Source organism: Rhincodon typus, chromosome 30 (assembly GCF_021869965.1).
Source record: "Rhincodon typus isolate 14 chromosome 30, sRhiTyp1.1, whole genome shotgun sequence".
Classification (NCBI taxonomy): Eukaryota; Metazoa; Chordata; class Chondrichthyes; order Orectolobiformes; family Rhincodontidae; genus Rhincodon; species Rhincodon typus.
In genome coordinates this window covers 27,900,952-27,917,059 of record NC_063361.1, presented here as the reverse complement: position 1 = coordinate 27,917,059, position 16,108 = coordinate 27,900,952, and the positions used below count along the sequence as shown (strand labels likewise).

Genomic DNA, 16,108 nt, shown 5'->3' with positions numbered 1-16,108 from the left:
TTTTAGTATGCATTCTTTTTTCTATATTGCCTCTCCTTGTCCTACCACAAAAGTAGATCACTTCCTACTTTTCCACATAAGAATTTGTTGCCACATTACCACCCATTCCAACAACCTGTCTTTATTTTCCAAGTCTAATTCATAATATTTCCAAAATATAAAATGCCATTCTCAAATTCTGAAACTGCACCCTATACACTCAAATCTAGCTGAAGAAAATATAGCTGAAGAAAAGCAATGGTCCTAATATGATCCCTGAGGAAGAATTACAATACTGAGTTATCAACTTTGTTGCTTCTGCCCTTTTTCTCCACTTTGGTCCTGAATATGGCAGTTTCCACAGGAGTTCGATCAAGGAAAATTCACAGAATAACTCAAGATTCTGCCATTCCCCCTTTCTCATGTTTGGTAAGAATCTCACAGACATATCCCAACAGATACTTATAGATTTATAATGTTTTCAGGAGTGTTTATCCAAATTAAAATGGAGTCAGTGGCTGGATGGCTGGCTTGCAATGCAGAATTAAGTTAACAACTTGGGGTACAATTCCCACACCAGCTGAAGATACCATGAAGGACACTCTGTCTCAAACTCTCCACTTGCTTCAGCTAGCCCTCAGTTTAAACCACCACCAGCCGTCTCTCTCTAGTGAGAGCGCAGCCCTATGACGTGGTCAGACTATGGTGAGAAAAAGAACAAAAAGCCAAACCAACAAAAAAAAAGGAAAAAACACTTCACATCAATGAATGGATCAGAAACAGCTTCCCAATCTGAGTACACAACACAGGAGAAGGCTTTTCACGTAACATCCCAACCAGATTAACATTGCAAATGGAATGCTTGAATGTGTGTGCACGTGCAGATTTATATCCTCAGCTGTTACATTCCTGATGCAAAAATCCACCCCAAATCGTTAAGAAAGCAGCTTTGGCAGTGAGGGTCAGTACTTTATAAACCTGCTTGTACAGGATGTCTTGGAGTACATTATCAATACTGTTAGCCAGAATCTCTGATTCTGGGCAGCACTTTCAAAATATAGCATAATATGATGACGATAAAATGCCTTACGAGGTAGTCTACTTGGTTTAAAAGCTTTTCCTTCGACCAATGCCCTTTGTACTTATACAGCACAATAAACTTTTACTACCTCGCATAACGTCTAAGGAAGGTTTTAGCTCTTAATCCTTGCCCCATTCACAACTCAACTGGTCATTCTACAACACTTCAACACAGTAACCGAGTATAAATGTAGAGACAAAATGATATTTTTTTTCAGTTACAGCATAAAGTAATCAAATGTGCTTTAAAAGCTAACATTGCACCTTGATGCAGGTTAATTAAACTTGAAGTTTTGCATGAGACTGCATTAAAACGACTGTATTTTCTGAGAACAATGGAGGCCAAACTGAAAAACGACAAATGCAAAGGGTCTATTAAAAATTGATATCACAGCATTACCCACATCCTGATTTATAGCAGTACTGAGTAAAACCTATAATATGCCTGTCATTTTTTTTCTCTGCAGTGATAATCATAAACCAAAGGAATTAAGGCCCTGTCCCTGGAGCTACTCGCAATGTGGAACTGGTTTCAACCGATACTGACAATTAGACTGATGATTAAGCTTCCATGGCATAATAAAGAAGGTTGTACCCCTGTTGTGGGTCTATTGGTGTATTACCGATCAAATGATCACTGATATGCAGGGTATTCTGTTACAGGGGTCCACCACTGACAGATTCAAGCTAGAAAATTCTCATGCTCAAAGCAACTGATACCAGTCAACTTCAGTTTCTTTGACTCAGAATGTGAAAAGGACCAATGTGGCAGTTCAACATCCCTGCTGTCATGTCAGCATGTGAAAGTTGCATGAAGACAACCACAGGATTCTAAAATGAGGCCTTCCTCAGATGAATAGTGCATCAGCACATCACACTGAGGCTCACAAGGAAAACAAAAGGTACTGGAGCAGTTCAAGAATCCTTGCAATCATTGCAAAGAATATATCAACACCTTAACCATAGAACCCCAAAAAGAGGATTAATAAGGCTATTGTTAATGAGTGAAACATCTCTTAATTATTGCCAATGAAAGAAATTCTACCAAAACATTTCAGCCCAGTGGCTGCACTGAAGAGAGATTTGTGGGCATCCAGTCAGAGGATACATATCAAAATTTTGACTTTGTTTTGAACTAATTTAATAATCACTACGTTATGGTTAGTGGCTTATGGCAGCCTGTCATGCGCTCATTTCAGAGAAAAGAGAAACAGTTCATCACTTTAAAATGAAAAATTACTTTGATTGCTGACACCATGCCTCTTGTGGGCAGACAACCATCATGTGAAAAAAACCTTTTAGTTGGATCATCCTTTCATTAAATACAAAGGAAATCTAAGGCATGCAACAGTAACGAGGATCAAATTGTTAGCGCAGGTGTGCAGAGAGGGTGTAAATCTGTGGTAAAAGCAGAAATTAAAAGCCAAACAAATGAGGGATCGAAAATATGTATGAAATGAAAGACCAGAGTTTAAATACCAGTCTTGACTAGTCTTTGGGCTCATGTTTCCCCCTGAAAGTCATTCAAACAAGGAACAAGAGTAGCCTGCTCTGCCATTCAATAAGATCATGACTGACCCGATTTTAACTTCAACTCTACATTCCTGCACATTCCCAATAATCTTTCTTCCCGATGGTAAACAAAAATCCATCTATCTCTGCCACAAAGATATTTGAGGATTCTGTATCCATTGCCTTTTGAGGAAGGGAATTCCAAGGACTGTCAATCTTGAGGGAAAAAATGTTTCCTCATGTGTCGTAAACGGGCAACCCCTTATTTTTGAATTATGAAGTCATTGAAGGGGAGAGCTGGGAAAAATAAAACCAATAAGAAAGACATCTATTTTCATAGTCAGTCAAATGATGACTTTTGATGGTCTTTTGATGAATCAACCAAGAAACTCCATAGAAGCACAGGTTAACAGGGAGGGAAAGACATAACCAAAGTTACAAATAATCATTTTTTTTCTTGCCATAAAGTAATAATTTCTTTTAAAATTACTGCCACCAATCATTAAATGGAAAGCGATATTCGTTCTGCCAAAATGCCAATTTTGTACCTACAAACCACTACAGGGGAAGCTACTCATTAACCCAACTGAAGCTCAATTCTGATCTGCTTTTCCTTCTACATAATCTGCACCTTAATGTAAAATTAGCTTGCTTCACCTCATTCAGTGTTGAAATTAACATCAATTATTCAATAGGTACATTAAACTAAACCATAAAAATTGATTACCCCTTAAAGATGTCAAGGGACTGCATTTAATTAACAAATGGCATGGGGAAGGTTGTGTTAAATGGAGGTCACGAATACTTAGATCATAAACAGCGAACGGCCAGTTTAAAGGAAGTGGAATTCCAAACAACAATCAGGACTTTGCAATAAACATCGATAGCCTTGGAGTTACTGCTTTTCCGACCATTTCAAATGTTCTACATGCCAACATGCTTTGTTTGTGGTCTACTACTTTAATTAATATTTGCCAAACCATTCACAGCAGTGTGTCTCAGCTAATTGTCCGATATTTTATTTTCACCCCATATCAGAAGTGACAAAACTAAGTGGCCAGTTTGTCATAGAGTCATACAATACAGTAGGAGATTCTTCAGTCCAACCAGTCCATGCTGACCATAATCCCAAACTAAACTAGTCCCACCTACCTGTGCTTGGCCCATATCCCTCAAAACATTTCTTATTCATGTACTTATCCAAATGTTTTTTAAATGTTGTAATTGTACCTGCATCCAACACTTCCTCTGGAACCACTCTCTGTTAAACATTTGCCCCTCATGTCTTTTTTAAAATCTTTCTCCTCTCATCTTAAAAATATGCCCCCCAGTCTTGAAATCCCCCACCCTAGGGAAAAGACATCTGCCATTCACGTTATCTTTACCGCTCATAATTTTATAAACGTCTATAAGGTCACCCCTCAACCTCTTATACTCCAGTGAAAAAAGTGCCAGCCTATCCAGCCTCCCCTTATAGCTCAAACCCTTCATTCCCATCATTCTTGCTTAGGAAACTGGACTAAGTCTTCTTTCAGTTAGCAAACTTTAAATAGATATTTTATTATTGCCCATGTTGCAAAGTTTTATCCTTTATGAATACATTCAATTGTCTCAAGCACAGATATTCATGCTTTCTACATCTTGTTTCCACTACGTAACACAACCATGAGAGTTTGTACATGGCCATTTACCTCAGTCTTCAAAAGGATAAAATCAAACTACTGTAAACCTTAACGCTCTGACAGAAAATAAAACTACCATTAAAACAAATGATTTTTTTAAATGAAAAAAAAGTCTTTCAGTATGGACAGTGCATTAAATAAGGAACTTTCTCCACACACTACAAGACCAACAGTGAACATATTTCATTGAAATGAACACAGCCTAGACTGTACAGACAATTTGACTGAATGATACTGTAAAATGACACTGTGTATTTGTCAGGAGTGATATTACTATTGTACTTTATATAGAGTATTCATTTTGAACATCTATGAGTTAGGATTTATATTCCACAAATAGGTTGATTTGGCAATTCACCAATGAATTATGATCTGTCCATGACTGAAATAGAAAATTTCCATAACTGGTCTTCAGAAGACAATTCTTCATGAATTCTGCGAACAGAATAATCTGTATGGTGACCCCAATGGTTCAGTACGTTTATATAGTGAGTAATCAAATAATAAAGACCTGACCCTGGTCACATTTAAATCATCATTCTGTGCTGAGTTTGCTGGTGTAGCAGCATGGGCATTAAAATTCCATTGGGTTCCTCCTTCACAATGTAGCAATTTCTACTGAAAGTGTGTATGGATGTTGGGTGAGGCCAAGGATTGGCCTCAGCTGTAAATTCTTCAACAAACACAAATGTTCAAACTGTGATCACTTAAGGTCAGAAATCAAAAATAGTTGAAAGTTATTTCAGGGTATTTTGAGGGGCTGAATTTTACAGATGTTCTATTACTCAGAAGCTCACCCCCACAATGATATTAGGCTTAAATAGCCTTAACAAGCAGAGAGTGGAATGTCAGTTTTGGATGTCAGGCAGGGAGATATAGAGGTGGCTATGATCTTAAGTTGGGGTGGTTCTATCAGCACCCCACAACAGGCTGTTTGTTTTACCTTTACAACAACTTTGGTGGAAAAAGAATTCTCCCTCTCTCATCTGCCTCCTTCCACCCAGCACATTATGGCAGTGGAGGCAGGTGATCTTTAGGTGGCCAATTAATAGCCTCAATGGCCTAAGAGTAGGTGGGCTAGTGGGCACATTACCTATCCCTATGTTATTGGGACTGAGTCCAGATTAGGCAGAAATGTCATATGCTACCCACCTGTCATCGCTTAAGTACCACAACGCCACCAGCAGGCATATACTTCTTTTCTTTAGGCCAATTTCAAATTTCCAGTGACTTTCAACAATCCTTCTTTTTGGCCCAAACTTTCCAGGACAAAATTACCAGCCACAAGAATACTTTGGTGACTCTCCAAAGGATCTGGCTTGGTTTCTAACTAAAGTAAGTAACCCTGCTTTTCCACAGCAGTAGCTGCTTTGTTGGTTTGTCTTTACCAACAACTGTTCTTTGTATGTGAGATACTATGAAAATCTCCCAATCCTCCACCATCAAAATGGTTTATGTTCAAGTTTTTCTCCCGATTACATGGGCATGTTTGAGTGGAGCTATTTATCCAGAATTCTCTGCCTTACTTTGAGTTAAAGGTCCATTTCAAAACTATTAGTTCAACGTTCACAACATATTCCCCACAGCTCCAGATTATCTCTCTGTCCTGCCACTATCCTTCTACTCTTCAGTCCTCTTGGTTCTTATCTCTCTGCTAACTACCAGTCCAGTTTTCGATGCTCCCTGCTGTTCCAAGTCATGCCCAGCAAGCTTTCCTGTGGGCCAGTATCATCCACACTCAACAGCCGACTAAGCCAATCAATCAATCTGTCCAGTGACTAAGTGGAAAATGATGTAAATGCCACTAAATTCTGCAGGATTTTCAGATTCACACTACCCCTCTTCAACAATTTATTCCACATCCTCAAATTAAAGGCACGAACAACTTAGACAGAATCAGCTTGTTCACATTCTTGTGAAGTTATCAAACTCCCTAGAATTTGATTATCTTAGAAGATCATAGAATCTCTACAGTGTGGAAGCAGGCCATTCGTCCCATCAAGTTCACACCAACCCTCCGAACAGCATTCCACCCAGACTCACCCTTTTACTTTATCCCTGTAACCATGGCTCAGTGGTTAGCCTCTCAGCACCAGGGACCTGAGTTCAACTCCACCCTCGAGCAACTTTCTCCTCGTGTCTCCATAAGTTTCCACCAGATGCTCTAGTTTCCTCTCGCAGTCCAAAGATGTGCAGGTTAGGGTGGATTAGTCTTGCTAAATTGCCCGTAGTGTCCAGGGATGTGCAAGTTAACTGGATTTGCCATGGGGAATGCAAGGTTACAGGGTTAGGGTGGGCATGGGTCTGGATGGGGAGCTCTGCGAAGGGGCAGTGTCACACTGTAGGGGTTCTATGATTCTATCTTGACTGAATCAAATTTTGAAAAGAACCATCAGTCAACTTGCAACAGTGCATTGGGAGAAACATGGCACAAATAGCTGAACGATGGCTGGTATTTAAACTAGTTAAAAAATCACTGTCGTCAGGAAATTTTTTGCATTTCATCATGGTCATTAGACTCTGTTGGTCCACTAGCACACAGAATCATAGAATGACTACAAGCATGCAAGTAGGCCATTCGGCCCATCACAACCATACCGACCCTCCGGAAGAGCATCCCACTCAGATCCACCCCTGTATTCCTACATTTCCCATGGCTAATCCATCTAACCTGCACAACTTTGGACTGTGGGAGGAAACCAGAGCACCCAGAGGAAACCCATGCAGACATGGGGAGAATGTGCAAACTCCACACAGACAGTCGCATGAGGCTGGAATCGAGCCTGGGGTTCCTAGCACTGTGAGGCAGCATTGCTAACCAATGAACCACTGTGCTGCCCTGGTTTTATATTGTTTTAACCATATATAACTAAACTCATGTAAGAGCAGTTAGATTTTCAAATGGTGGATTGAATACAAAAGAAATGGAGCTGACACTATATCGGATTGGCTCAACTGTGATCTTCAAATATCACTAGATTACACCATCACAGTAAGGCATGTATTCGAAGTAATCAAAATAAATTTTTTTAACATCCAATTTTCCATTTCATCAAAATGAAATATGTTTGTCAACTCAACATCCTAAACCTAACTCTGACTGTTTGGTTTGACCCAAAAAATCTTCTATCTTTTCTTCTATTTGCAAAAGGTCTTAGCATTCAAAACATGTATTTTGTCCAAGGTCTTGAGGCTACTGCTCTCTGGTGCTAATGTACCTGCAAACATTTCTATTAGAATAAAAGAACGTAAGCAAACACAAAAAAGATTCAAAGCACAATTTTCCATCATTGTAACATATGAATGGTTATGCCAAGATTAGTGATCTGGCTAACAAGGCTGGTACTTCTCAGAGTATGAAATTAGAATGCTAACTGGAACTTAACGATTAATTGGAACAGCAATTACATGATTTCTTAAATCTAGAATTTAACTTGGAAAACTGTGACAGTACAATAACATTCCAACAAGGTTTCATTGCCTTTAGGGTAAGGGGAATTTTCTTTTTAAAGAAATGCATTTCATTTAAAAGTTGCAAGGTTCATTAAAATTACATTCATTTAACTCATTCAGCTGTAACTATTTTGACAGAGAGGTTAATGTACTTGATGGAAGTGAATGAATAAAAGCCAAAGGAAGGAAAAACTAAAGCATAAATAAATAGTGGGAGTGAGTGAGACAGACAGCTAAAGGAAGAGCAAAAGATCATTTTTTTTATCCATGAGCAAAGCCACAAACAACCAACCAATATCTTTTAAAAATATCTCAATTTTCTGAGGTGAAAAGTACTTTTGTGATCTCACTAAGATAAACATGTTTTATTAGGACAAAAATAAGGTTATAACTGAAAGACAGGGGTTGGAAGCCATACACAACATACAAATCACATGTCTCAAAAGAGTCTGTCTTAAAGTCTCTCCAGCTATGGAGGAGCCTTACCAGATCTGGCATTGTATTCAACCACTGAATGGTGTTGAATTGTACATGGAATTAACACTATCAAGGCTGATTTTAAAAAGGAAAAATATCAGTGCAAAGGCTTAATTATTGGTTCTGAACACTAGGAATTTTTTTTACTCAAAACAGATGCACAACCTTGAGCAGCCTGCCTATAATTTTCTCACACGCACATTCTAACAGGAAAATCTCCAAATGATAGTGCACATTCATAAAAATCAACTCCCTTAAGAGAAAGATCAATATCTGACACAAAAGAGAAAAGTGAATTTCTCGGAGGCAGCTTTACCAATGGACAATTCACTGGAGATAAGATAATTTGACCAAAAGAGCTGGTCCATCAAGAAGAATTGAAGATGAAACCAAAGTGATAATTGTTGATTAAGCTTACAAGAAACATAAAACTGTTTTGCAGAAGAACAGACAGAAACAAAGAATGGAGGAATTATAATCCAGGTGATCTAACATCTATTGCTTATTCTATAGAAGCACATCAATCAACTTTTTCTTTTCTGTCAGAATACCACAACATTTTTTTGCAGAGGTGATTTATTATACTTCAAAACATCTAAGAATTAAAATGGAAACACGTGTGGACTCTTTGAGCAATTCATAGAACTGCATCTACTTTAAAAATAATGCTCCAGGGTGCAGAAGTTCAGTATTATCCACCAGATACTACAGGTATGTGAATGAGTAAGATCAGAGTCAATAACAATTCTCCAGATATAACAGATCAGATTCTCCAAGACTCCATCAATGGACTGAATGTTTCATCCAAATGGCTCTATTCCAGAAGCCCCGGTTATTACAGTACAACGTTGCCAAGGTTCGTGGCAAAAAATAAGAATGGAAGGACCGTTTTCATAAGCCAAGGGTATTTCCTGGCAACAAGGCGCAGGGCTGGATGAACACAGCAGGCCAAGCAGCATCATAGGAGCAGAAAGACTTACGTTTCGGGCCTAGACCCTTCTAGTACTTGAGGCAAAGGACTTAGAATAGGTGCGTCATACTGTAAAACATCTTCAGCATCCAAAAGACGATTAATCTGCTTAGATTGATGAAGAAGTTTTAAGAGTAAAGCACAACGTGTGACGTTCTCCAAGGCTCTGCCCTGCATAGGGGCAAAATTTCTGAACAGCCAGAAGAAAAGAGGCAGCAAAAAGCTGAAGAGGATGGCAAGGAATGACCGTAACTGTAAAATCATGGCTGCTAAATGTGCTTCTGTGGCTGCTGTAGTCATTGGATGGGATCAATATGTGGAAACGTTCTCCAAGGTTCTTTACTCAGAGAATGGTAGGGGCGTGGAATGCATTGCCGGAGAGGGTAGTGGAGTCGGCCTCATTAGGGGCATTTAAGCGGCTATCAGATAGGCATACGGATGATAGTATAAGGTAGCAGTGGACGTTAGATAAACCTTAGGTTTAGAGTAAAAGTTCAGCACAACATCGTGGGCCGAAGGGCCTGTACCGTACTGTTCTATGTTCTAAGTTAAGTACCGATCACTACAAAAATGATGAATCAAAGGAAATGTGCATTCACATGAAAGATTCTATTTCTGTGCTTGTAGACCACTATGCACCAATGGAATGGTAGCCATTTCACAATGTTATTACTTACTGGTGGCATTTTTTGACAACGTCTTTAGCACCAAAGAGCACTCCTGTCCCCTGCTTGGAAGAATTATAAGCCAAAGGCTGGAAGAAGTGACAGAGGTCTATGGCCACTTGTCTGGAGGATTCAAAGCAGTTGTCACTATGATATCATTGATAGATATATCCTTCTTATTGATCTGGTCTCCCAGTCTGGCTACAGGGGTGGGTACAGCTCACAGATTTATTCAAACAGACAAGATAACATTTCATTTCATTCAGGAGAGTCAGCATAAAGGGGTATCTGCTCAAGAAGTTGCAAATATTTTTTAAAAATCAAAAATACATAGATTTAAACCAACAAGCCATAATTTGATGTAGCAACATCTATACAGTTGCATGTATAGGTACTGATGTAATGTAATTTTAAATATCAGAAATATTCTGACAGGGTTCAATAATTTATCTTGTCTAACAAAAACAAAACTATTCCAGAACAGTGTCAAGTTAACTCAGCAGTATGACTGCAGAAGGTGATGGTTGAAGTCATACGAAAGGACTTGAGTACATTTCTATGCTGATAATTTGGTGTATTATTGAGGGAATGTTGCATATTTGGAGGTATATTTTGAACGTGTCATTAAACTCGGCCTTATTTGTCTCTTAACTTGAAACAAGGAAAAGAAATTCATAACATGCCACATTTATCCACTTTCCTGTGAGCTTTTGAAACCTGCACAATAAGTAAGATCTGTGGACGAAAAAAAGAGGTATTTGAAATGTGGATGCTAAGACATAAATTTAAAATTCTACATGCGAAATATGAGAAAAGTGAAAAAAGACTTGAAACTGCAAGAGTAAAAAGAGGTCTAAAAAGTGACAGCGAAAAATAAAATGTCACAATTTTAGCCATTTGAATAGAGCTGAAAAGCTATGGAGATCTCTTCTATGAAGGGGAGAAAGTCGGGGCAACAGAAAGAAGGGTCACCCATGATGTAGTTAGATGACAGATGTCACAGGATAATTGAAGACCAATTTCAGTGGATGTGTGATAATGGCGTAAGACAGGCAAACTTGACATATTGAAAGAACATAGGAAGAGTAGCTATGGGTAGGATAGAAGGTTATGCCTCTTCAGGTGGATAGTAAATATCTCGCGGTAATATTTGAAGATGAGAAATTTCTCCTGAGGTCTTGACTAATGTTTATCCCACAACATCAAATGAATTAGCTGGTCATTATCTTACTGTAACTTATGACACCTTGATATGTGCAAACGGGCTACCATACTTGCCTACTAATCAAGTGACTATAGTTCGAAAAGATTTCATTCCCTATATAAAAAGCAAGATCTATCATTCAAGTTGCTAAGAAGCTAAGCATCAACAGAAATGCTCCTTTAGCTGCAAAGATCCAATTGAAACAGACAGGCTTCCATAGCAGCATGAGTTTCTTAAGAGTGTTTAACTAACGTTCCAGTTTCAGCTTCTAAATTTTGTCATTTAAACAAAATTGAGCACAATAATGAACCTTCGGCAGTCTGTGTATAGCCTTAAAGCAATGAAAGTGCCCTCTTGTCACAGTAGTATTCCATGAGAAATGTGTGCAAAGTATGCCTCAGAACTCTTGTGCCCAAGGCAGTAGGTACTCAACATCACGTTATCAGTTCCTATTTATCAGGAAAATTTTACATAACTGATCAGACATTCATCTGGATTCACACACATGCACCTGACCTAATGAAACTTACATCAAAATTATGTATCGTTAAAGCAAACCAAATTTCCTTTCCTTGCCTTTTTTGCTGTAGTGTACCTGAAACTGAGACACCAAAAATATGTTTTAATGCATTGGGAGAAGTAGATCTGTAACCAAGGCTAACAATCTAGATTCATAGGAATTGTGAGATGAATTATCTGTGTCAGAGTGCTTGTTTTGACTAAAGAAAATGAACATTTCAACTTGAAAATCAGGCATCTGAGAGCTGATCTTATAAAGACTTGGAAAGTTGTTGAAAACAGAAATAATTAACATGGAATTTTACTGTAAACCATACTAGCAGAAATAGGTGTCGCAGCTTCATATTAAAAAGGGGAACTTTCTGGACAGATGTTAACACAAAAATCTTGGAATAATTTAAGAAACAGGAGGAGGAGATTAGGATCTCTCTGGATGGGATGAAGCAGATATTCTTCCTTAACCATGATTAGCTTTTGATTTCATTTATTCTTGCATATACACTTGCTACTGCAATTCTCTAGCAGATCAGAAAATCGTAAAGGTTTACGTTCTCCTCATTTTATTCAAATAGTTCAACGCTTCTGTTAAAAGTATGGTGATGAAAATTTGTTATAGATTTGACAAGAATCATTATTTCTAGACTCTAATCTTTCAATTGAATTAATGAGAGAGTTGATCATTACCTTGCTGATTGTTCGGTTTTGATACTTTACAGGATTGTTTCACTATTAAGAGAGACCTAAAATAAAAAAAAACTTTAATTACAGCAAGTCATTTAATTCTGTGAAAGACAACAGATCAAGTCCCTCAGACTTTGTTTAAACTCTTAATTCATTATTTTCCATATTTTTTCTTCTTGGAAAGCACTGACTCACTCGAAGGCATAGTGCTGGCAGCCCTTAGATGCAAGCAGTCATTCTTTGAGTGGAAAAAATAATTCTGACAGCCTTTTCATCCTTGAAGTACATCACTTTTATTCCTGGTGCAGTTTCCACCTTTCAAGGACACAGGCTCATCTTCCAGATGGAATCTGTAATTGCTGTCCATGACTATGATCTCAAGTTGCTCTTTTTAATACAGGGCTAATAAGGCAAATACAATGCCACGTATCTGTTAGAGATCAGCCAATTCAATGCAGAACCTGACAAGTCCTGGTCCGCATAATTTAGAGCTATTCTTGGGCATTATGACAGGGCAAGCTCTTAATTTTTGCAATATACTAATCGTGCCAATTTCACTATCTGCTACACTCCTGTCACAAGATCTGAAAGATTTGTTGAACTTCATGTTTTATTTCCACATTATTACAAAAAAGTGGTTTTAAATATTTTAATACACAAGACTTGAGAAGCTTCAATATTGAATATACTGCAATTTAAAAGCTACTACAGCTCCATAAGATATGATAAAATCAGTCCATGATGTGCAGTACAAAATGTGAAGCTTCCTTCTTTACTAACCAGAAGGAAAAATAAAATGCCATCATAATGAGCTTTCTTCACGCATCTGCCTGTTGGCCATTACAAGCCAGTTTCGGCTCAAGATTGTGCAATGCATTGTTGAGTGCACAATGACAAAATTGGTATTAATGTATTATACAATGCATTATATGTTTTGAATAACTAGCTCTGATTAAAAAAAAAAAACACTCTTGGTACAACCAAGAAAAAGAGTGAAATTGTTCTGGGTTCTGGCATTCGAGAAAACCATAGATTCATTATGGATTTGAAACTTACGCTAATTTAAACAAGCAAAGTTTGCAACTTAATTTTACGTATTACAACGATTACCAGTAAATGTTCATTACATAGCCAGCTGATTAAACATTTGAATAGCAATTATACTTGAGGAAACAGGCTAAAATAATCCTACTGTAATGAATTAACAAATAGTTTATTATAAGAATCCAAGTTAATTAAGTGAGAAGACAATTGACCATTGCTATTTTCTAACCCCATTTCCCAGAAAACAGCATGAAAACAGTGCATAGTTAAATATTTCATACAAAAAGCAACTTTGAAATTTAAATTTTTAATTGACGTCGACTTTTCATACATACCATATACACTGAGGTATTATTACTTAAGTGAGCATCTCAAGACATTTCACTACTTTAAAGATGTTATATGAATGCAAGTTGTTGTCCCTCAAATTTTAATATACTTAGTTTTTCTAAGAAAACCTAGGTTTTCTAAATCGGTCCAGATTGACAAAGCATTTTTGCCACAGATTATACATTTCACTACGTTGATAATCAAAATTCCACATTTTGCACTGAAACATCTATATTAGTTCTGTCAGCATACTCTCACAATACATCTGGCTTCCAGAGGTAGTATAAACTTAGGGGTCATTTTGTGTTATATAATGCTAAGTGAACATCCACAAGGTCTATTCCACTCTCTGAAATATATTTTTAGCATCCAAGAACAGTAAGGGCTGGTTTCTTAAGCAAGTGAGCATGCCGTGGCATGCTGAAGAGTCATTGAACTTTCGTCTTTCCATGGTCAAATCTTATTGAACTTTGTGTATAAATTTCAGGATTATTTTTAAATTCCATGCCAGAATTTTGGAATCAACTTAACAGAGATAGGTGTCCGTAATAAGCACAGCTTGAAACGTGCTTCCCTTTTTCTCTGCACTCAAGAATATTGCATTGTGAGCTACATATGGAGAACCTCATGATAAAGGGGATGTAATTCTGGAGACAACTTTTAAGAAACATTCAAAGTCTAACAGGCCTTGAGCTTTTACAGTACATCATTTGTTTGGTTTGACTTATTCCTTGTTAAGTCATGGAAGAGTCTCTTCTTTTCCCTGGTGAGGTAGTGGCAGGTTAGCTAGGTATTGTTGAATGTTCTTGGCTGAAGGTCAGAAGTTAAAGAAAACTCCCATTAGAACCTTGCTCCCCTACAAGGTATACAGTATTAAGAGATTGCTTTATTAGACTTCGCATGCAGTGAAGCACATTACGTTCTGATTTGACTACCAGAAGAGTCTTGTTTTCTCCTGGCACTTTACAAGAGAATTGCCAAATTATTAGGAGGGTTAGACTTCACTTGTTGTTTCAAGTGAGTTTCTCTCTCCCAAATTATGGCTAAACTGACTTTCTTTTTCCTTATTGAATACATCATGGAACAATGTTTTTGTACTTCCCCAGGACGGAATGAGGGTCACCTACCATGATGTACAAAGTCCATCCTTTGAAATATTAATAAGGGACGACATTGGAGATGCCTAAGGAGGACTTATAGAGTCCTCCAGTGATGTCTTATTTGTTTGGGTCCCGGTGTTGGGTGGAAAAGATCAGAAATCACACGACACCAGGTTATAGTTCAAATAAACCTGTTGGACGATAACCTGGTATCGTGTGATTTCTGACCTTGTTTGGGTATGATTAACTATACACTGACGAATGCTGATGCTCGTTTAAAATACAGTCGGACCTTCTCGTAACCGATCAAAGATCACAGTGTTAAATTTCCCCTGTCCCTTGGAGATGGGATTGGAGGTGAGAGGGCCGGAAAATAAGAGGCTTACCAATGTTGACCCAGTGTTAGAATCTAGCTTCCGTCAGGAAATCCAGCCCATCAACACCAATTCACTCCACAAATATTGCCACAGCTGAACATTGCCTGCACTTTCTGTTCTTATTTTGAATTCCCAACATCCACAGCACTTCGTTTTAGAATTAACTTTGTACTCATGAAGTGGGATACGTGAGATAGTGTCATTAGTTCTGGGAAAGAACTGAAAGGATTGGATGAGAAGATGAAATTATGGTCATCTGGGCTTAATTTTAGATGCACAACAATTTGTCAAAGATTTCAAATCTGCTTCTTTCGTGCTTTTTTTCATCACGCTATGTGCAGATTTTGTGCACAGGGTTTGATCATTGTATGGATCGGAGGTATTTTTTAAGTTGCAGTCTGAGGTGGTGTGTCACACCAGGGTGAGAACAACACTGGTAATAAAGTTGGGAGAGTCTAGGTTAAGATAAGTTCAAAAAGGATAATATCTGCTGTTATGACACAATGTGGAGCTGGAGCAACACGGCAGGCCAGGCGGCATCAGAGGAGCAGGAAAGCTGACGTTTCAGGTTGGCACCCTTCTTCAGAAATGGTGGAGGGGAAAGGGGCTCTGAAATAAATAGAGATGGGGGGTTGGGCTGGGAACGGTAGGTGGAATGGTGATAGCAGGTAGGTAGTGGTGGGGATTGGTCAGTGGGGTGGGAGGAGCGGATAGGTGTGAGAGAAGACGGACAGGTCAGGGAGGCGGGGATGAGAGGGAGGGTTGGTCTTGGGATGAGGCTGGGGTTGGGGAGATTTTGAAGCTAGTAAAGTCCTCATCGACACCATTGGGTTGTAGGCTTCCAAGGCGGAACATGAGGTGCTGCTCCTCCAGTTCCGGGTGGCGTCGTTGTGACACTGGAGGAGGCCCAGGATGGACATGTCGTCCAGGGAGTGGAAGGGGGAGCTGAAGTGGTTCGTGACTGGGAGGTGTTGTCGTTTGTCATGAACCGAGCGCAGGTGCTCTACAACGCCCTTCATCTCCCCCATTTCTGAA

The 16,108-nt window shown here is 38.5% G+C and overlaps 1 protein-coding gene across 3 annotated transcripts in view; it reads right to left on the bottom strand.

Moving 5' to 3' along the window:
* raraa (retinoic acid receptor, alpha a) overlaps positions 1-16,108 on the bottom strand; it is a 348,546-nt gene that overhangs the window by 194,680 nt on the left and 137,758 nt on the right. Inside the window, exon 3 of one of the 3 annotated variants that reach the window (XM_048614479.1) lies at positions 12,226-12,281. The exons of the other annotated variants lie outside the window; for them this stretch is intronic. The gene's annotated coding sequence lies outside the window, so the exon portion shown is untranslated. The remainder of the gene's footprint in view (positions 1-12,225; positions 12,282-16,108) is intronic. 3 annotated transcript variants of the gene reach the window in all.